General features: G+C 53.6%; 1 protein-coding gene and 1 pseudogene across 2 annotated transcripts in view; both read right to left on the bottom strand.

The window, feature by feature from the left end:
* LOC126062124 (leucine-rich repeat-containing protein 37A2-like) overlaps positions 1-21004 on the bottom strand; it is a 289138-nt gene that overhangs the window by 57048 nt on the left and 211086 nt on the right. The window lies entirely within an intron of this gene.
* LOC126062126 (rho GTPase-activating protein 27-like) lies at positions 1839-19021 on the bottom strand (annotated as a pseudogene).

Here is a 21004-nt window from a genome sequence, read left to right as displayed (position 1 = left end):
GTTCAACTTCCGCAGAGGGCTTCAGAGGCTCTGCTGGGGCTTCCTCCTGGACTGGAGAAAGTTCCACTTGCTCAGAGGGCTTTGGAGGCTGAGGGGCAGCATTCTGATGGCCTGGAGAAGGTTCAATGTCATGGGGAGGCTTTGGAAGGTGTGCTGGAGCTTCCTGCTGAACTGGGTAAGGTTCATCCTCCTCAGAGGGCTTTGGAGGCTGAGCTGGAGCCTCCTGCTGAACTGGGTAAGGTTCAACCTCCTCAGAGGGATTTGGAGGCTGTGCTGCAGCTTCCTGCTGGGTTGGAGGAGGTTTGACTCCCTCAGAGGGCTTTGGAGGCTGAGCTGGAGCCTCCTGCTGGACTGGAGGAGGTTGAACTTCCTCAGAGGGCTGTGGAGGCTGAGCTGCAGCTTCCTGCTGGGTTGGAGGAGGTTCAACTCCCTCAGAGGGCTTTGGAGGCTGAGCAGGAGCCTCCTGATGGCCTGGAGAAGGTTCAACCTCATGGGAAGGCTTTGCAGGGTGAGCTGGAGACTCCTGCTGGAGTGGAGGGGGTTCAACTTCCTCAGAGGGCCTTGGAGGCCGTGCTGAGGCTTCCTCCTGGACTGGAGAAAGTTCAACTTCCTCAGAGGGCTTTGGAGGCTGAGCTGGAGCCTCATGATGGCCTGGAGAAGGCTCCACCTCATGGGGAGGCTTTGGAAGGTGAACTGCAGTTTCCTGCTGAACTGGAGGAGGTTCAACCATCTCAGAGGGCTTTGGAGGCTGAGCAGGAGCCTCCTGAAGGCCTGGAGAAGGTTCAACCTCATGGGAAGGCTTCGCAGGGTGAGCTGGAGCCTCTTGCTGGACTGGAGGGGGTTCAACTTCCTCAGAGGGCTTTGGAGGCTGTGATGGGGCTTCCTCCTGGACTGGAGAAAGTTCCACTTCCTCAGAGGGCCTTGGAGGCTGAGCTGCAGCCTCCTGATGGCCTGGATAAGGTTCAGCCTCCTGGGGAGGCTTTGGAAGGTGAGCTGGAGCTTCCTGCTGGACTGGAGGAGCTTCAACCTCCTCAGAGGGCTTTGGAAGCTGAGCTGGAGCCTCCTGCTGGACTGGAGGAGCTTCAACCTCCTCAGAGGGCTTGGGAAGCTGAGCTGGAGCCTCCTGCTGGACTGGAGGAGCTTCAAACTCCTCAGAGGGCTTTGGAGGCTGAGCTGCGACTTCCTGCTGGTTTGGAGGAGGTTTGACTCCTTCGGAGGGCTTTGGAGGCTGAGCTGGAGCTTCCTGCTGCACTGGAGAAGCCTCAAACTCCTCAGGTTGCTCTGGTGGGAGACCTGGGGTCTCCTCATGTATTGAAGGTTTAACCTCCTGGGGAGGCTTCAGAGACTGGGCTATGGCTTCCTGCTGCATTGGAGAAGGCTCAACCTCGTGAGATGGCTCTGGAGGCAGAGCTGGGGACTCCTGCTGGACTGGAGAAGTTCCACCTTCCTCTAGAGGCTTTGGAGGTAGTGCTGGGGCTTCCTGCTGGACTGGGGAAGGTTCAACTTCCTCGGGGGTCTCTGGAGTCTGAGCTGGGGTCTGCTGCTGGGTTGGAGAAGGTTTAACCTCCTGTGGGAGCATTGGAGACTGTGCTGGGACTTCCTGCTGGACTGAAGAAGAGGCAACCTCCTCTGGGCTCTGTGGAGGCAGAGCTGGGGCCTCCTCCTGGGTGGGAGAAGCTTCAACTTCTTCAGTAGCATTTGGAGGCTGCACTGGGGCATCCTGCTGACCTGGAGAAGGTTCGACCTGCTCAGAGGGCTTTGGAGGCTGAACTGGGGCTTCTCCCTGGATTGGGGAAGGTTTACCTTCCTCTAGAGGCTTTGGAGGGTGAGCTGGGGCTTCCTGCAGGCCTGGAGAAGGCTCAATTTCAAACTCCTCAGGTAGCTCTGGAGGTGGAGCTGGAGCCTCCTGCTGTGCTGGAGAAGCTTCGACCTCCTGGGATGGCGTTGGAGGCTGAGCTGGGGCCTCCTGCTGGCTTGAAGAAGGTTTAACCTCCTGGGGAGGCTTTGGAGGCTGTGCTGGGGCCTCCTGCTGAGTTGGACATGATTGAACCTCCTTCATACGCTCTGGGGTTAAGGTAAGCTCCATATCCACTGGTTGAACTGTGATATTGGGCAAGGTTGAATTATGAGTTTGATTCTGACCTGGAGGTCGAAGACTCACCTCATGAGGCACTGAAGTCTGAGGTATAACCGTATTAGGTGGCGTTAGAGGCTGAGTCTGGGCCTCCTGCTGGGCTAGAGAAGGTTCATTCTCCTCAGGTGCCTCTGGAGTGTGAACTGGGGTCTCCTGCTCTGTAGGAAAACGCTCTTCTACCTTAGGGGCCTCTGGAAGCCGTGTTGGGGCCCCTTGCTGGACTGGCGATTCCGGTGGGAAATCAGGGGAGGGCAAAGACCGGGGTTCGGTCAGCCCTGGGGGGTCAGAGTTCAGCCGGACTAGGTTCCGGGCCCACCTTGGAACAGGTGGCGCCTGGACCAGCAGCCACAGTAGTTGCAGCATGAGGAGGACCCGTGGGTCCCAGAAGCGCAACCGGGACATGACACGCGGAGGGTACGGGGCGCCGCGCTCTTAGCCGGAGCCGAACCGTTATGACCGACTGAGACGCACGCGCACGGTTACCCACCGCGCGCCCCACCCTTTATTTATGATGACACCTTTGTTTACGCACCACCTTTATTGAGGTGCGTCAGAGACCAGTCCCAAGCCACTATGGCGAGCCCTTTTCCTAGAATCACCGCGGCCCAGGCTTCCCTTCTCCTGCAGAGCTGGCAGGATTTCACGTCCCCTCCCTCACCCTTCCCCTCAAAGCAGGGGAGGGTTAGGGCTCTTTCTGTCCCCCCTCCCTGCCCTCAGCTTCCAGCCTCAGGGACAGAGAGCTTCACCAGCCTCTCTGCACTGTCAAAAGTGCTAGTCAGTTTCTGGCAGCCAGACCTCTTCTTCCTCCAAACTGAAATCGAGACATTCTTCCACTCTGTGGCGGAACTGCTTTCAAGAAAAGCACCTGACCTGCAAAATGAACGCTATTTAGTGCGGCCAGGAAGGGAGGGAACACACATTAAAGTTATTTTACTCTAAAAGGCTGCTATTTCCTCAACCCTCCGTATCCTCTTTGTTCCATATTTGGTTATTAACTCACCACTCTATCAGGTAGAGGGTACCACTAGCCAGTGAGGATGCCAAACTTTCTGTAGGAAGGCCTTAGGGAGTGGGCAATTTGGTCTGAGAGTGAGGGACTGAATCCGAGTGCATAGCACTTTACATTGGCATGGAAAAACTTGCCCATCCCACCTTGACTCAACAAGGCCATTAATACAGAAAAAGTAACAACCCCACTTTTCAGAGGTCCACCTTTGCCTACAAGGGAGGAGAAGGATGTTAAAGTCAGCATGTTAAAGGCTTCTCTTGAAATACTGTAACCAACACCCATTTGTTTCCTTTATAGCTCTCCTTATAATCTTTTATTTTCTTGTTTATTTGCTAGCACTACCCCTAGCATGTAAACTCCGAGAGAGGGAGGCTTTATGGTGTTATTCCCAGTGCCTAGCATATGGCTTGGCACATAGTCATGGTTTTAAAATTGAACCGACTTCAAGATTGGTCTCATAAGGGGGGATCTTTTGTTTTATTCAGGCTTCTGAAATCTTTAGCACCGGCGTTGAATCCCTTCCTCTTATATTTAACAGGAAGCTAGACTTTTTTCCTTCCAAATTTGTTGTTGAGAGTACACACTGCAAAGGATAAACTAATCCAACACTTTCTACATGTACCATTTAGTGACACTGATTATATTCTTCAAGTTGTGCAACCATTCTCACCCTCCTTTTCTGAGTTGTTCCTCCCTTATTAACTTTACCTCACTGCACCCTAAGGTTCCTATCTAATCTTTCAACTTGCTGTTGTCAACTTGATTCCATATAGGTAGTTCTTATACAAGCATAATGGTCAAGGCAGGCCCTTTTTTACTATTTATGCTGAACTACTCTTCGGTTTTAGGAGACTCAGGGGACATTTTTTGTTCAACATTTAAAGATTATCTCAGGGCAATAGTTTCAGGGTTCATCCAGCCTCCATGGCTCCAGAAAGTCTAGAGTCCCTGAGAATTTGAAATGCTGTTCTGCATCTTCCCCCTTTGGATCAGGATTCTTCTGCAGAATCTTTGATCAAACTCTTCAGTAATGGTAGCCAGGCATCATCCAGTCCTTCTGGTGTCCCAGCAAAGGAGGCAGAAAATGGAGGCAATTAGCCACAGATTTCATATCCTCCTCCTATTCCTGACTCTCCTTCTTCCTCTGTTGCTCCAGGTGAGTGGAGACCAATTGTTGTGCCTTGGATGGCTGCTTGCAAGAGTTTAAGACCCCGGGCAGTATGCAGTGAACTAGGAGGAACAACAGAGCACTAAATATGCTATTAGGCCAATTAACTAGGATGTCCCATGAAAACATGACCCTAAACCTCCAAACCAAGAAACCAAATTCCCTGAGGTTTTTGGCTGTACAGAAGCAGCCTCAGCAGCTCCTCTTTCTTCTTCTTCTTGTTTTTGTCATTGTTGTAAATACATCCATAACACAACTTCTGCCAGTTCAACTCTTTACAGGTGTACAACTTACTGACGTTAATTACAGTAATCGGGTGTGTAACCCTACCCTGAATCAATGTGATTTAGGAAGGTAGACTTCTTAAAGCCCAGTCTTGGATAAACCTGAAGTTCCCTTCACTGGGTTCTCTTTAAATCAATTAAAATAATTATTTTACTGGGAAAAACCTTCAAATACTTTTTCAGAAGGGAATGGCCTCCTCTTTCTCTACCTTCTTCTCTTCAAATCAAAACACTTTGCAGCTTTGGGGTGAACTAAATAATCAAACACCTAGCCCCCAAATTAAGTTCCCATTGATCCATGTCAATGAAACACATCTTCCGGCTCCTAACTTTAATTCTTTTTATCACTATTTTTAAAGAAAACATCTCACAGGTAGTAAAGTTGTTTTAGAAACTACCTTGGCAGCTTAATGCCTAAGCTGGGGCATTCATATCACAGATCTGCAAAAGGGTTCTTCAGCCAGCTTCCCAGGCGCTCACTCGATCCGAAGTCAGCGCTGCAGCTCTCACTTTCCTCCTCGGGGGGCCAATCTACGGACTGGAATCATACATCCTCAGAGCTGGGGGTCCTTCCGGAGTGGGAGAGGGACCCGAAATGCCCTCCCAGCAAGCCAGACCAGAAGACCCCCAGACGGAGAGGAAGCTTTTTCCTTTCCTTACCCTGGTTAACTCCCCTCATGGCCACCAGGGACCCTCAGAGCATTCGCTTTCCTTGACGCATGGAGCCCCTCGTATGTTGTAGACAGCCATGCTATTCTCCCCCACCCTTTCCTACCCTGGCTACCCCTACCCACCTCCCAGTTCTGGCCTCTTCTTCCTCCCAGTTCTGGCCTCTTCTCGTATCTTCTTCAGCCCCACTGTACACACTCCACTAAGTCAACATTCCTTAGTATGTGGCTCCCAGTTCTGAGTTTGGGATTCCAGCTGGGGCCAGAGCACTGCTACCAACCGCCCCAGCATCACCTCCCTAGATCTGAATTCCTACCTCTATTAATACAGTCAAATTCTGTACCCACTGTTGGCTCATAGGGAATTAGAGGTCAAAAAGACCCCAGTTGTTTTTTTTGATAAATAGCAGTCAGAGTGGGCCTACTCTGTTTCTACTTATGCAACTGATATTTTAAAGCTAAAAGATGGTGGACACAAGTTCAGGTTTTGTTTTCTAGTTTCAGCTGTCATTCTGGCCTGAGGCTGTTTCTAGGGGTATTTGCTTTCTTCCTGCCTCACTTGAAATGGCAAATTCCTCTGTTATCATCTAATGGTTGGAAGAAAAAAAGGTGCACAAGTTCCAGAGCCAAGACTCAGGAATCTTATTCCAGTAACAGATGGAACCTTTGTCTTTGAAGCAAATTACACAAAGAAGAGATTAACTCTTTAACTCAGTAAGCAACGAAAGTTTTCTGATTTTAACAGTGAGAAACCTAATTCTTCGTTTTATATGCTAGTTAACATTAAAGCTCTTCAAAATCTCATAAATTAAACTGTTAAACTTTAGTCAGACAGATAAAACTTTTGAAAGGGAAAAGATAACTTATTTCTTCCCCTTTTACACTTTTGGAACTCTTACTTTTACTTTAAGACGAAATTCTTATTCTTATTATTTTCTACACCAGCTGCACTGGTCTCTTTCCAAAGGGGTGCGGGGCTTTCTCCTCTCCTGTGGCCTTGGTCTCCTACCTTTTTTTTTTTTTGTTTTCTTGTGGGGTGGCCTTTAGCCTGCAAGACAGCAGTTAGGAAGGCTGCCTGACAATTGGGTCTGTAAATCTTTTTCCTTATCTCAGAGTATGCTTGGCAGGCCAGTCTCAGTAGCTGAGAGATAATTAACACTATACTTCCTCCTTTTTCTGAAGCTTTCTTTTTCTTTAATTGATCATAAAAAAAGAATTGTCAGTGATTAAGAATGCACCCTAGGGTGAATCTCCTGGTATGGGCTCTTGATTTTTCATTGTATCTAATTAGCTATTCCCAGGGACCCAGCTTTTTATTTTTATGGGTAGTTGATACCCCTAGCTTTTTCTTTTAGTCCATAGGAATTTATTTCTCTCTCGTCTTGCAGCCAAAAATTTTGTCAGCTCTGGGAGAGAAACTCTTTTTTTTTTTTTCAGCTCAAACAATAAGTTCTCAGGAGTCTCTGTAAGTATGTTTTAATTTAACCTGAACTTTTTTCACCAATTAATTTCTATACATTACATATAAATGACACATAAGACACAGACAGAGGTGATGGAGATAATCTTGCAGTCTCAACATTTCAGAGAGCCCAGGTCTCGTAAAGTTCACACATCAGACAAACAGAGACTGCTTGGACCAGACAAGCCACAAAGGGAGAGGGGAAATGAGGATGGTTTTAGTGAGGTCCAACACATTACTAGGAATATCTGAATCTCCACTGCCATCCTCCAGATGCCTCTTATCCCCAATACCAGATGGGGGTGCTTCAATCTCTCAGCCTAAGCAGATAGAGATGTCTACATCCACTCCCCAGAACCAGGGTGCACGAACCAGAGCCAGACAACATCTAGATAGACAAAATTGACAGCCGTTTTTACACCTGCCCAAAGTCTAGAGTCACCAAGGGTCCCTCTTTGCGATCACAAATGCAATAATGGGCCTGAACTAGTAGAAATGCACTAAGTGGCAAAACGCCAGGAGTATCACCCACCAGCTGGCACTTAATCAAAAGGAAAATAAAATGGAGAGGAAACTGAGAGAAAGAAGAGAGTCAATTATCAGTTCTGCAGAGTATATCAAGTCTAACAGATCTTGGGGTGATTCCCCCCTCACTGCAGACTACACCAGGTCTAACGGATCTTGGGGTGGCTCCCTCACCTCAGAAGCCAAGTCTGCATCGAGGGGAATCACTCCACTCTTGAGACTCCCTGGATTGTGCAGGTCAGGGCAGGCAGCTTTTCAACTCAATCTGGGAAGTGTATCTATTAAGTGTGCCTGCTTTACCAGGTTTACCAGATCTGGGGGCCAAGCCCCTCACCATAAACGTGGCGTCAGGACTCTCAGGCTCAGGAAAAACAGTCAGGTGGAGACAGAAGAGAAATATCCTTTGTTCTTATGGAAATTCAGATGAGAGGAGCAGGCATGGAGATCTAATCACCAGAGGGAGGGACACAGGACAGGTGGTGTCCTGGCAGTTGCTTGTCTGTCTGTCATGGTTTAGGAGGTCTCCTTATCTGCCCCCACACCCGGGTCTGAGGAAAAAAATCAGTCCTGCTGTGATTGCCAAATTCTGTTACAGGGCAAGGCTTCCCAGCTCGAGACTAAGCCCTGCCGAGGTTCTTACCTTCTTCCGACCAAGAATGCCCACGAGAGGCTCAGAGGTTCCACAGCAACAAAGCTTTATTAGTGATAGAAAGAAAGTAAAAGGCTCCCGAGGGAGAGAGGGAGAGGGGTTTCCACCTATGCTAGCCTCCAGGCTCACTGGATAAAGGATTTCTTAGGGCTTATAAATGCATTAGAAAGGCATTAACTTTATTCATTAGATGGGTGGAGATTTCTAGGGGAAGGGGAGAAACCAACAAAACCAAACCCAGTGCCGTCAGTTGATTCCGACTCATAGCGACCCTATTGGCCATAGTAGAACTGCCCCATAGAGTTTCCAAGGACTGCCTGGCAGATTTGAACTGCCAACCCTTTAGTTAGCAGCTGTAGCACTTAACCACTGGGCAACCAGGGTTTCCGGGGAAGGGGAGGGATTATGGAAATCACATGCGGGCGCAGTTAGAATTCAAGATGGACTTCCTCGCAAAGGTTGCTGGAACTAAGATGGAGTCTGTCACAAAGGCTGACGGGATGTCAAACAGGACTTATTCTGGGATGTTGGGCATGCGTGATGCCTTTGGATCTTGGTTTCAGTCCTGGCGAGAGGTCCCTGTTTATGTTTGTGTCATGTGAAACGTCATTCACAGGCCTCGTTGATCTTTACTGAACACAGTCTGCACCTGGTGAGGCCTTGAAAAACAACTCAGAAGGATTATCCCTAATTTATCGCTGGTCAAGCACACAGAGCCTTGAAATGCTGCCCCTTATCTTGTCTAAACACCTAGTTTGTTAATCACAAGTAGTTTTCTGGCGCCAGCAGCAAAAGTTATATGGTGGTCTGTACTTAGGTTTAGATTCAGAGACTAATTAGAGCTGGTCAAGCACACAGGGCCTTGAAATGTAGCCCTTATTTAATTCAGCCGGCCCGATCTCTTCTCTGTCTTACATACACCCACCCTGTGCTATGCAATGCTCTGGCTGGGCTTGGGGCAGCATCCTGTAATTACACTCAGTTGCATTTCTGCACCCCATTCATTTCTCAGTCTGTCATACACTGGTGGCTTGTGTGTTGCTGTGATGCTGGAAGCTATGCCACTGGTATTTCAGATATCAGTAGATTCAGCTGTGGTGGACAGGTTTCAGTGGAGCCTCCAGACTAAGACTAGGAAGGCCTGGCGATCTACTTGTAAAATTTTACGAACGAAAGCCCTATGGATTACAACAGACTGTTGCCCAACACTGTGCTGGAAGACGAGCCCCTAGGTTGAAAGCACTAAAAATACACAGTGGCCACTACAACGGACTGCAGCATACCCACAATACTGAAGATGTGACAGGGCTAGGCCGCTTTCAGTTCTGTTTGTACATGGGGTCTCTGGGAGTTGGAGCTGACTCAGGTGAAGCTAACAACAGCATTTCCGCAGCAAAACATGAATATTCATAAGTGGGATAAATAAAGATGATCCAGGGCTTGCAGGGAGCTCTGGTGGTTCAGTGGTTGAGCGCTCTAAAGCTAATGGAAAACGTGGGCGGTTCAAACCTACCAGGCACTCTTCGAGGAGAGAAGTGACAGTCTGTTTCCGTAAAGATTACAGCCTAGGAAACCCTATGGGGGCAGTTTTCTACGCTGTCCTGTGGGGTCGCTATTAGTGGGAATCCACTCGACGGCAACTGGTTTGGGTATCGATGACATCGCAACAGTTCAAGTCAAATTTTTGCCACCAATCAAGTTACAAAAAACCTTTGGCCTCCCAGAGTTTTGGCATTTTGGACATGCATCATCTGCATTGTGAGTGTGTACCATGCTGGTTTGGGGCTGAGGAAGGTGAGGCCCGGTACCCTGTGTGAACGAACTGATCCAGGGGACACTGGGTGTCAAGCCCCACACTAAGCGGGTCTCCTTGCACTCCTACTCCTCGCCTGGTAACGCACCTGGTCCGGGCGCTCCTCCCGCGGCGGCCCACGCACATCCTGGATGGCCTTGCTGATGTTTTCTGAGCCATTGCTCGCCAGGCACCGCGGACACACCCAGGAGCCCGCCACCTGCAGGCCCTGAAGCTGCCCGCGCTCCCGAGGACGCCGGCAGGGGCGCAGCGGCAGGAGCCAGGTAGTCCAGGGACTGGGCGGGCCGCACAGGCGCAGGGGGCCCCATGTACAGGCAGGCAGGCAGGCCCGGCGACAGTTTGTCGCGCTGGGCGCCACAGGGAGCGTGCGCGGCGCGGTGGCTCGGTGGGGGCGCCGTCGGGGTCCGAAGGCGTCGGCGCGCTCAGGAACCGGTAGTCGTAGGCGAGCGGCTCTGGGCTGTGGGCCCGCGTGGGGCGTTGGCGGGGCGGACAGCAGCGGGGTCGCCGAGCGGCGACAGCTCACGCACGCACTGCGCGCGCAGATAGAAGGGGCGCCCGCCGGGCTCGCGCCTTAGGTGCCACCAGGGCTCCGTACTGCGGCTCAGCAGCTGGTAGCGCTCGTTGGGCTGGATGGCGACGCGGCGCCCATCCTTGGCGGTGTACTCAAAGGGGTGCTCCACCCACAGGTACACGTCCCCCTCGACGTCGGCCGCCATCGCCGCCTGGGCGCTTCCCTGAGGGCAGCAAGGTGGGGCGGGGTGGGGGAGGACATGGAGGTCAAGGCTGCGGAGCAGGGAAGAGCACCGCAGGGGGTGGGAGGAGGCCTGGGTTCGAATCCAGGTCCTGGACTTACCCTGTGCGCCCGGGACTCCGTTTCCCTATCCCTCAATTGGGGGCCTCGAACAAGAAAATCTCTAAGGCTCCGGTTCTTACACTCCATGACGGACTAACAACACCGCGTTCATTCTGTGGCGTTGGTTATGACATTCGAGCCTCGCTGGTGTCCCGTGGTGGGAAGGTTGGGGGTAATACTGCTCCAGCTGTACTGCCAGGGAGGCTTGGGCTCAAAGAGTTGGGGTGATCGACAGCACAGTTGCCTAAAAACTGACTGGGCCTCAGTGTTCGCGTCTGTAAGATGGAAAGAACTGTCCATTGCCTACAGCTCCTGCTGCCCGCTGGTCCCGCCTCCTGGAGTCCGCAGGGAGCCCTCGGACGGCCCTGCAGCGCCCCCTGCCGCCAGGAGTCTGAGGATGCAACTTGGCGGGTCAGGGCCTAGGCGCGGGCTCTGGGGGCGGCTCCCTGTCCGCTCTGCCCCTGAGATACCCCTGTCCGGCTTAGTCCCAGGGTCAGGGCGGCAGGGCTGCATCTGCCAAGGCGGGGAAACCGGTTCTCTGGGTTTCTCCTCCCCTACCTAGCAGCCTCGCCGCATACGTGAACACGGTGCCCGGCCCGCCTAGACAGAACCGAGCCGCCCCTGCTCTCTAGCTCCCACCTCCGCTCCCATCCTGCCCGGTAATGCCTACATGCCCCATTAGAGTGACCCCTAGAAAATGGACTCTGTGACAGTGACTACCCGTGCGGTGACACCTCCCTCCCCCCCGAAAAAAATCAAACCCACAGCTGTCGAGTGGATTCCGACTCACAGCGACCCCAAAGGCCCTCCAAAGTTCTCCAGCAGTGAACCCAAGTCCCCGCCACTCCCAGGCTGCCCCAGCTCTGCTCCTAGTGGATCGGGGAAGGGGACAGAGCCTCACTGTAAATCTGCCTGCGTTCCCATCAGAGCGAGGAGTTGATATCCTCCCCAGGAAGTGGCTTTCGCTGCAAGCTCTTCCACTGACCACACCTTCTCCTGTCCCAAAAGGTTGCCAGGGACCAGCAGCGGAAAGCCCGCCCCCCTGGGGAGCTGAGGGACCCCAGGAACAGCGTCAGGGCGCGTAGTGATCCTTCTCTACTCTTTCTCAAGCTTTCCTCGATGCTGGGAAGGGGTGTAAACCGAGTCACTGAGCACACTGAGCTCCGGAGGTGGGATCAGTGAGGGGCCCAGAACTGAACCAACAAGTCCCAGGGGCCCAGAACTGAGCTAACAAGTCCCAAGGGAGAGGACATCCCCTCATCCCACCTCGCCTGGGACCCTCAGCCGCGCACTTACTTGGGCAGGGCCAGCCTCAGGGCTCCCATCAGCTGGGTGGGCGGAGCTGGCGGATGGGTGCAGGTTAGGTTCCCATCATCTCCCTGGACTGGGCTTCCAAGGGCAGGGTTGAGAGCACCGGGATCAAGAACTGGGGAGGGGAGCAAAGAGGGAGAGGGATGCTCAGGAGTGACCAGGTTGGCTCCAATTTCCAAAGTAGCTGTACCTGGGAGGGGCTGAATGCTGCTGCCTAGGCCCATGGGGACGCTGGGGACGGGGCACCGAGAGAGAGGAGACGTGGGAGAGTGGGCACCGACTTGAGGGGCCGTGTCGGGACGGATTTGCTCCTCTGGAGTCCCTGCGCCCTGGGCGTGCAGCGCCAGGACACCCGGCCGAGCTCCACCCGGATCGGAGTGCCGCTGTCGGTGCTGCGAATCTCCAACTCCGGGCCCTCTCCAGCCTATTGCAACGCCACCCGCCCGGGTCCACCTCCTCTCTCCTCAGGCCCTTGACTGGCGCAGCCGTGCTGGGCCTAGAAATACGTGAAGCGGGGTTCCCACGGCAGGGACGCCCACGGAGAGCGGTGTCCCGCAGTGGGCGAGGAGGGGACCAGGACCTCGGCTTCCTCCCAGACTCTCGGTGCGGAAGAGTAGGGGAGGGATGGCAGAGCGAGGAGGCTCCCCGAGCTCAACGACGGACGCCTGTCAGGAGCGGCGCGAGTCACAGTGGCTCCACCGCCTGGGTAGCCGTTGGGGGCCCGGGCCTGTGCCCCTCCAGCCCCCAGGCCTGGGGCAGCCCTGGACTCCCCGCTCCCAAGACGGATCTGTCCTGTGGCTCCACTCCCGGGCCCGCGCAGCTCGGACCCCCGCGTGGCGATCAGGGGAGAGGGGAGGGCAGCGGCCACCTGTCCCTCTCCTACAAACCATCGGCAAGGCTCTGCGCCCGCCGCCGGGCCCTGCACCTCGGGGCACCGGCTCGCGTCCGGGGCGCTCCTTTCTTGGCTGCTGGGTGCCGGAGCTGCCAGGTTTCCTGTTCAACAATACAGTGAGGGAGGCACCAGAGGAGAGCGCCGGGCAGAACTTCCTCCCAAGCTGGGGCTAGGCTGAGGTTGTGAGAGAGAATCCCTGGTGTCCAGGCTTTCTGTCTCCTCTGGGCCACGCCAGCGCCCCAGGAGAGGAGCCACCCCTTCCCCCTGCACCTCCCCTGAGCCTAGGCCACACCTGGCTGTCTCCCAGGAGGAGGAGGCATCAGAGCCAGGATGGCACTTGAGGCTGGGGGCGGGAGTCTCCCCACCATCTTTCCCTGACCATATTCACTCCCTCTGCGCCTGGCTTCCTCGTTCCCTGTAGGGGAGGTGGCCACCCAAGCTCAGAGCAATCCCTGGAGGCCAGGATCTTGAGTCCAGCCTTAGGGCGCCATACTTGGAGGCTTCTCTTCCAGAATCTTCTGCCTCTCTGGGGAAGGCAGCCTCTGTCCCCCCTGACTAGAGCTTCCATTCACTCCAGATATTGGCAAGCCCTAGCCCCTGTGGTCCCTTACTCCGAGGGCCCTCATAGAAGGATTAATTGCCCCAGGCCTTGACCCCTCCAGACTCCACCTCCTCCACCTCCTGAGGGCTGAGCGTTTAGTTGGCACCTGAGTCTGGCCACCTGCTTCACTGAACTCCGCCTCCATGTCTTTGCTCTTTCTAGGCTTTGCTCAGAAGTGATTCCATCTTGTGCTAGTTATTTCAGTGTGCCTGAGGCCTGGTGGCATCCTGGACTCCTCCAGGGCAGGTACCCAGCAAAATTAAGCATTCAAGTCCCTGGTACCCATCATGCTTAGGAAAGAGTGGCTGGATGACTCTCCTTGAGGTCCCTCCCCACTGGTCCCAGAGTTACCCAGCAAGCCAGGCAGGGTGGCACTGGCTGATGGTGATTAAGGTTCTTGCCTGGAGTCAGACAGGTCTCACGCCAAGCTCTACCATTTGCTGGCCTTCGGGCCTCGGGAGATCTGCCTCATCTCTGCATTTCAGTTTTCTTTCCTGTGAACTGAGGGTAATAACACCTACTTTGTATCACTGTTGGTTGAGACATACTTAATTAGCACAATGCCCAACACTAGGAAATTCAATATATTATATATCACTATTTTTTTTTATCACTATTAGTTATATATCACAATATATATCACTACTTTTATCATGTGACGAACCTTCCCGTCTCTGGGTTTGGACTGAGGTCTTCAAGCCTCCCATTCTTCTTTATGGGGAGAGGGCAACGTGCCCCCAGAGGCACATTGTGGAGGACAGAGGGGCTGATCCAAATGCAAAGCAGCACCCAGGACACACGTCCCTGGCCCTCTACTGGGTCTGTTTCCCCCCATTCCTCAGGCTTGTCTCCTCTTCTCCAGACCCTCCACCTACTGCCCCTGAAGGGAGACAAAGCTGGGCTCATGGGATGGGCAGAGGGTGCTCCCTAGCAAGCTGGGAGGATCCTTCATGGACAGGAAACACCGACCAGGGTCCTGCCACTTGATTTCCCTGGGGGTTAGTCTGACTTCCTTCTCCTGTGATAATGATGGCTCTGGTGGGCTTCCCCTGGAACTTCAGAGGAAGGTCAACAGCCAGGTAAAGGCCACTTGGGGCCCTAAAGCTGTGGGCCCTGAACCAGGGGCCCTGCTCAAGCAGCCTGGCCATTCTGAAGCTCCCTCTCTCCTTCATAACCCAGTGAGAAGTTCATTCCTGAAGCTTCTCAAGTCCCAGTGTCAGGAGGCTGTGCTATGACATTTAAGGCCTAGGAAAAATGCTTTTTTAGTGTGGAATTTCAGGCATCAGCTTCAGTTGTTACCTATGAGCGTATGTGAGTAAACCTCCCAAAGCCCCTTACCGTCTCCTCTGTCCTCACTCCTTCCTGGCACACAAGCCCCTGCCTTCAAGTGTTTGCTCCTGATCTCTGAGCTTTCCGCTGTGCCCAGGGACTACTGGGGCAGGTGGAGCCCTATCACACACAGTAACAGGTGGCAGATGGCCCGTGGTCTTCCCCGAATCAGTGGCAGCATTAGGATTCAGAAGCAAAAACAGAGATTAGAAAGAGCAGGTATTTGGTGGAAAATCATTTAAAAATCCTATGGCAACAGTCCCTTCAATGCATTGCAAAACGCTTTTCTGGGCCGAAGCCTGCTCAGGAGAGACAGTTCATTGCATAAAATACCATTTTTTAAAAGAGCGTGGGCACTACTGAGGTTCATGCCAGCTTTCCACTGGAGGCCAGTGAGTAAAGGTCATTAGCATTAGCAGCTTTTTGGCAATGGGGAGGGGGTGAGCCCTAATGATAATAATCCCCAGGGTGGGAGAAGGCCCCACCAACCAAGATGAGCTCCGCCAAGGTCTCACTCCTGCTGCCTGAGGGCACCTGCCAGGATAGACTCACAAAGCCTGAGAAAACAGGGCCAGGTGCAGGCTGCGCTGCCCACCCCAGGCTGGGCTCCTGCCCACTCAGGCTTCTGGAGCAGCTACTGCTCTGACTAAGCCGTGCCTGTGGTGGGCCATGAATGCTGGGTACAGGAGCTGGGGGTTAGGGTCCACTTTCTGGTTTAGAGGCTTTGGTGTGCTGGGTACAGGTGTGTACCATCTTCCATGACAGAGGGATAAGCTGTGTGGCAGCCTCCCTGCTCCACACCTGCTACGGCCTCCTCTATCCTGTTGCACAATGTATCCAGCTCCACAGGGCTCCAGGGCCAGGTGACTCAGGAGCTGGATCACCCCAAGAGAGAGGTGGAGTTAGGGTCACCCTTTGACAGTGACACCTGGGATCTCCACCTGAGGCCTCCAATTCCAAGCTGAATGCAGATTAGATGGCTAGAGGGCCCTAGGGCTGAGAGAGGCCCTCTGGGTCCAGGATAGGTGGGGGAAGGCAGCAAAGAAATCACACTCAGATTTCCCCCCAGCCCCAGGGGTCCAAACACCACTTTGAAAACAAGTTCAGGCCTCATCCTGATCCCAAGACTTCCTCCAAGGCAATGCCTTCCCATGAAAGTTTCCAGACTCTGGCAGCGCCCCCTACTGGGCAAGTCCAGCAAAGCTTTGTGAATAATGGCTTAGAAAACTGAAGCTAAAGATCCTTCCACAATCAGTTTCTCCCACAGGTCCCTGCACATCTTCGCAGTGGGGCTGGCACTCTTCACAGAATGACAAGTCACTTCACAGTGCAGAGCCTAGCTGCCACAGTGCCTAAGGTGAGCCCCTGGCCTGGGCTCCATGCCCTCTCTCTGGGCCCAGACCATCTCCCTGCCCTGGCAGCAGTCAGGCAGGCAGGGTGCTTCCCAGGAGCCCGCCTGAGGTAGGCCTGGAGCATCTGCAGAAGCACCCTGCCCTCTGGCTGCCTGTGTGTGGTGGGATGAGGAGTGCATGGGGGTGAGGAGTGGGCAAGATAAGCCCCCTTCCCTGGAACAAGGAAGGCTCAAAGTGCTTACAGTGCTGGTTCTGAGTCCTTTCTCCTGCTGGGACTAAGACTCCAGGATGGAGGGGGGGAGGGTCCTACACTGAGAAAGGGGAGGGGTTTATCAGGTGAGGGGGCTGGGGCAGGGGAGGGGAGAGAGAGACCGAGAGGAAGAGGGTGGTCGATGGGGCCAACCCACCCTGCCGACAGGCACTTTGGCACCTTGCACTGGAGTTGTCCGTGCCCTGCAAGGGCACAGGAAAGGCACCGGGTCCTACCAACAGTCTCTGTCCCAGCAGTGGCCCGCCTGCCAGCTCCCCACCAACCATCAGGGAGGGCCTAAGCAGCAACTGCACAGCTCTCTCAGGGTGAGAAGGCCTGGACTTCTTGGTGACTTGTGTAGAGTCAAGAATGAAAAAATATTTCCTGCTGAAATACGAAGGGGGGGGAAAACCCACCTTAAAAAACTAGACCTTTTCATCAGGAATGTGAAATTGAAAATGTTCCCTAAGTTTGGTTTCCACAGCCCTGATGGATGTGCCGGGGACAGCGAGGTGAGCTGGGCCTGGTGAGTAGAGAGGGCCCTGAGGAAGGGCGCATCTGATGGGGAGGCACGGGGCACCTCTGGGGCTTCTGTGGCCTTCTCCAGGAGGCTTGTGCTCGGGTCACATCTGATAGTCTCCCTGACCAGGAAAGGTGGCCCCAACACCTTGAGACAGAGTGGCCCAGACTGATGGAACAACCAGCTCTGATGGCTGAAATGCACCCTTGTCCCTGTGGCCTCTGGGGTGGGGACAGGAGTTTGGAATTAGGTGAGAATGTTCTGTTCTTGGTACTTGCGCCAGCGGGCACAGTGGGGGCAGGCCTTCTTCACCACACCCGGGAAGCTCTGATGGAAGACAGTCTTGCACTCGGCACACGGGGGGAGAGAACAGCAAATGCTGCTTGTGCCAAATGGGCCGGAGGCCTCCCCTGTGGCTGCCCAGTGTTGTCCACAGTATCCACAGGAAGGTTGTGTTCTACTCCGCAACCCAGTGCATGCAGGCAGCACCTCTCCACTCCAGAACAAGAGATCTTAAAATGCTTACCTGAAAATGATGCAAGCATTCTGATATTCTCTTTCCTAGTTCATTTTTTTTTTTTTAAATGCTGTTTGAGACTCACAAAATTGATTTGTTCCCTATGTTTAAAACACTCTGTAGCTTAAAAATCTCAGCCTTAGGCCCCATTCAGGGACTGTTCCTGGCCAGGGTACTCCTACTGAAAATGAACCCACACTCCACTACTCCAGTTTTCCAGTCCCACGTGGAGTGGGATGAAGGTTTGGTGGATGAATTTTTCCATTTAGAGGCATGTGACCTATGCTGTTGAAAGCACTGAGATCAATGAGCAGTAACTGTGGACAAGACAATAATGACAGCAACAGAGGCAGCAGCAGGTAGCATCCACCAGGTGCCCACTAGGTGCCAGGCCTCTGTCAACACTGCAGGGCAGTAACTCATTTAATCCTTTTTCAACCCAGTCACAGATGGCAAAACTGAGGCCCAGGGAGGCTCCCACTCAGAGGGTCTGTGGGGGCCACCTCTAAGTAAGCAAATGGATGGCTCAGTAGAGTCCTGTGAGGGCTTGTCTTGTCCCCTGACCTTGACCAGAGCCAGCCATGTGAGGACGTGGACTGCTCTGGACAACCTCCACCATCCTTCAGCACTGACAGAGTGAATGTTCAATATGTTCCCGCAAAATGGAACTAGGCCTGCTGCGCTGGGACTCTTGGGCCAGGCTGTGGGTGTGTTGGGGTGTCCCACATACCTGACTGTGGTGTCAGACTCAAAGGGGAAGATGATGTCGTGATGGTGGCAGATCTGGCAAATGAAGGCAAGCTGTGCGCACAGATGGTAGTGGTAGACATGCCGGGAGGCAAACTCACTCAGGCCTTGAGGAATCCTTCGTACACGCCCTCTGCAATCTGTGGAGGGTGAGCACAGGCCACTGGGCCTTTTAGGCCGCAGTGCTGACACTGTCTGCAAAATGGGGCCCCCTGCTGCTTATGGCAGCTTACATGGGGAACATCAACCCCCAAGGCCACCTTGGGCAAGAAACTTCCCTAAATTAGGTTGAGCAGGCATCCAGGATTTACAGATGAGACCCAAATACACCATACCCTCCCCCTTGGGGAAGGAGTGTCCCAAAACTGTCATTGCTGTGGCTCTTCCACCTCTTACCCTCCAGGTCAGGGGAGGAGTTCAGATGCAGGGAAGGGGCTGAAGAGCCCTGTGATCCTGGGGTTTGCTAGAGGACCTGCTAATTCCAGGGGGCTGGGGGCCTCACCACTGCCCCAGGAAGCTTGGGGCAGGCAACAGGGAGACCCATGCTGAGAATGGAGAAGCTGAAGGCTGCACCCCCTCGCCATCTCCCTTTCTGATTTTTCCAGGAACGAGCTCCTTCTAGAGAGGTCGGGAAGTGGGGCAGGGCACTTCATCTTACCTGTTGGAGATCGGCGACGCTGTACTTGTGGGCAAACTCCAAAAGATAATTCCTGTGGTTGAGCCTTCAAAGAAAAGAAGACCCAGACTAACCTCTGTTCTATTTGTTCTCATTCCCTCAGCTGCTAACCAAGCTTAAACCCTTTCCTGCCTCGTACTGGGTTGTAGTTGGGAGGACAGAATGAGCTGCCTGGGCTCGGGACCTGGTCTTCCAGGTAACTAGCTGTTGTGACCTTGGTCAAGCTCCTCAGCCTCCCTGAGACTCAGGCTCCCTCCAGTGAGAAACGGAGCTGTCTGAGGAGAAAATCATTCACCGAAGGAACCTGGCACAGCACCTAGCACACAGTGACACCTGAGGGTGAGGATGAGGAAGATGAAAGCTCATGCTTGGTGCTGGTACTGAGCCAAGAGCTTTACATATCATTCTAGCCCCATAGTCCTGTGAGGTTGGTACTATGTAATCCTCATCTCAGAGAAGAGGAAACAGAGGCATCAAACCCAAAACCCAAACCCATTCCGGTTGAGTTGATTCCAACTCATAGCGACCCTATAGGACAGAGTACAACCGCCCCATAGCTTTCCAAGGAGCGTCTGGTAGATTTGAACTGCCAGCCTTTTGGTTAGTAGCCGTAGCGTTTAACCACTATGCCACCAGGGTTTCCAGTTCTCATCGTAGAGAAGAGGAAACAGAGGCACAGATGGGCTAATTAATCTGTCTGAGGTCTCATAGCTAGTAAGTGGCAGAGCTGGACTTTGAACGTAGGAGTCGGGCTCCAGAGCCTGTGCCCTTATCGGCCCTGCTGAGTGCCTACAGGTGCTGGCTGTGGTAATCGTTGCTGCCACTATGTGCCAGGCACAGTGCTGGGACAGAAATGCACAGGATGTGGCCTCTGCCCTCCTGCAGCCCTAGTCTAGCAAGGGACAGATATTCAAACACTTGGTTTCAGTCTATGTGAGAGGAGCCGGACATGCCCTAGGTGCTACAGATCCCGTTTCAGAAGCAGAGAAGGGGTGTGGAGGACAAGGGCTCACCGCCTGCTTGGCTCTCCTTTCCCCCACACCAATGGGAGAGATCCTGTGGGTGACATCCTGAGGGACGGAGAGGAAACACCTGCAGAAATTCCCCTGGTACAAAAACCTGCCTGGCCTTGCTGTGTGTGTGTGTTTCTATGGGTATCAGGGATGGGGACAGAATACTCTGAGTCAGAGGAAGCTTGGGAGCCTGCCCCAGGACATGGAGGGTCACACGGGGAATCTGGATGGTGTCAAAACTGTGCGGCATCTGGAATGGGGTCTTAGCTATGCCCCACCCCATGGCCTTAGTTGTGATCCAGGGAGGGCTTGATCTAGGGCAGAGATAGTGGTCCCACCAGGTAGCCAAGTGGGCCACACTGTGCCACAAGGGGTGGTGATTCTGCCTACAGGTCACTCAGTTCACCATGCTGATTTCTCCTGTCAATTCCCAGCTTTCTCGGAACAGGAACTGCCATTTATCACCAGGAAATGCGGGGGTGGGGGAGAGCACAGGCTGGTCTTGAGCTAGCTGGAAGAGCGGATTGGAGGCAGAGTTATTTCTGTTATCTGTCCTCTGTTGCTGTCCTGGAAGCCCTGGGTGCCAGCGAGGCCCAGGGCTTCCCTGCGAGCCCTCCACACCCTGGCCTGTCATACTCTCAGGTACAGCAAGGCCTTGCAGCCGGTTTCTCTCCATAAGACTTGGCTGACGTCAGAGGGGAGAGTACTGGCCCGGGGTGAGAGGCCACCTCTCATCCCAGCTTCTGGTAGAGAAATCTTCGAGCATGCCCACACCCTAGGCCTACTTGGGCCTTAATTTCTCCCCCACACAATGAGGAGACTCAGCTCTGTTCTTCTCTCACCTGAGGCTGACTCCCTGGGGAAGGGACGTGAGAAATCTTTTGGGCTCCCTGGAAGAAAGCTGAAGATGAGAGGAGATGGAGGTATCTTAACTCCTGTAACCCACAAAGTGATGGGGTAGGATATGGTGGGTGATGTGGATATTACCTGTCTCCTCTGAGCCCAGGGTTCCTTCTCTGCCCACACCTCCCTAGGCTGTTAGGAGAAGCACTTGAGGTCTGGTGGGCAAGCTCCCCTGTGAGGCACTTCTGTGATGGCTGCTTTGCAAAAGCCCGAGAGGATGCTCTCCTGGGCTTCCCTACCTCTTGGAGACGTGTCTGTGCCCCAGGCCTGCCCCTTTCTCTCAGAGCACCCAGCCAGGGTGCTACCACTAGCGAGGGGGAACTCCACA

The sequence above is a fragment of the Elephas maximus genome, chromosome 19 (genome assembly GCF_024166365.1).
Source record: "Elephas maximus indicus isolate mEleMax1 chromosome 19, mEleMax1 primary haplotype, whole genome shotgun sequence".
Taxonomy (NCBI): Eukaryota; Metazoa; Chordata; class Mammalia; order Proboscidea; family Elephantidae; genus Elephas; species Elephas maximus.
Note: the sequence above shows the minus strand (reverse complement) of the source record. Positions and strands in the feature narration are given on the sequence as shown.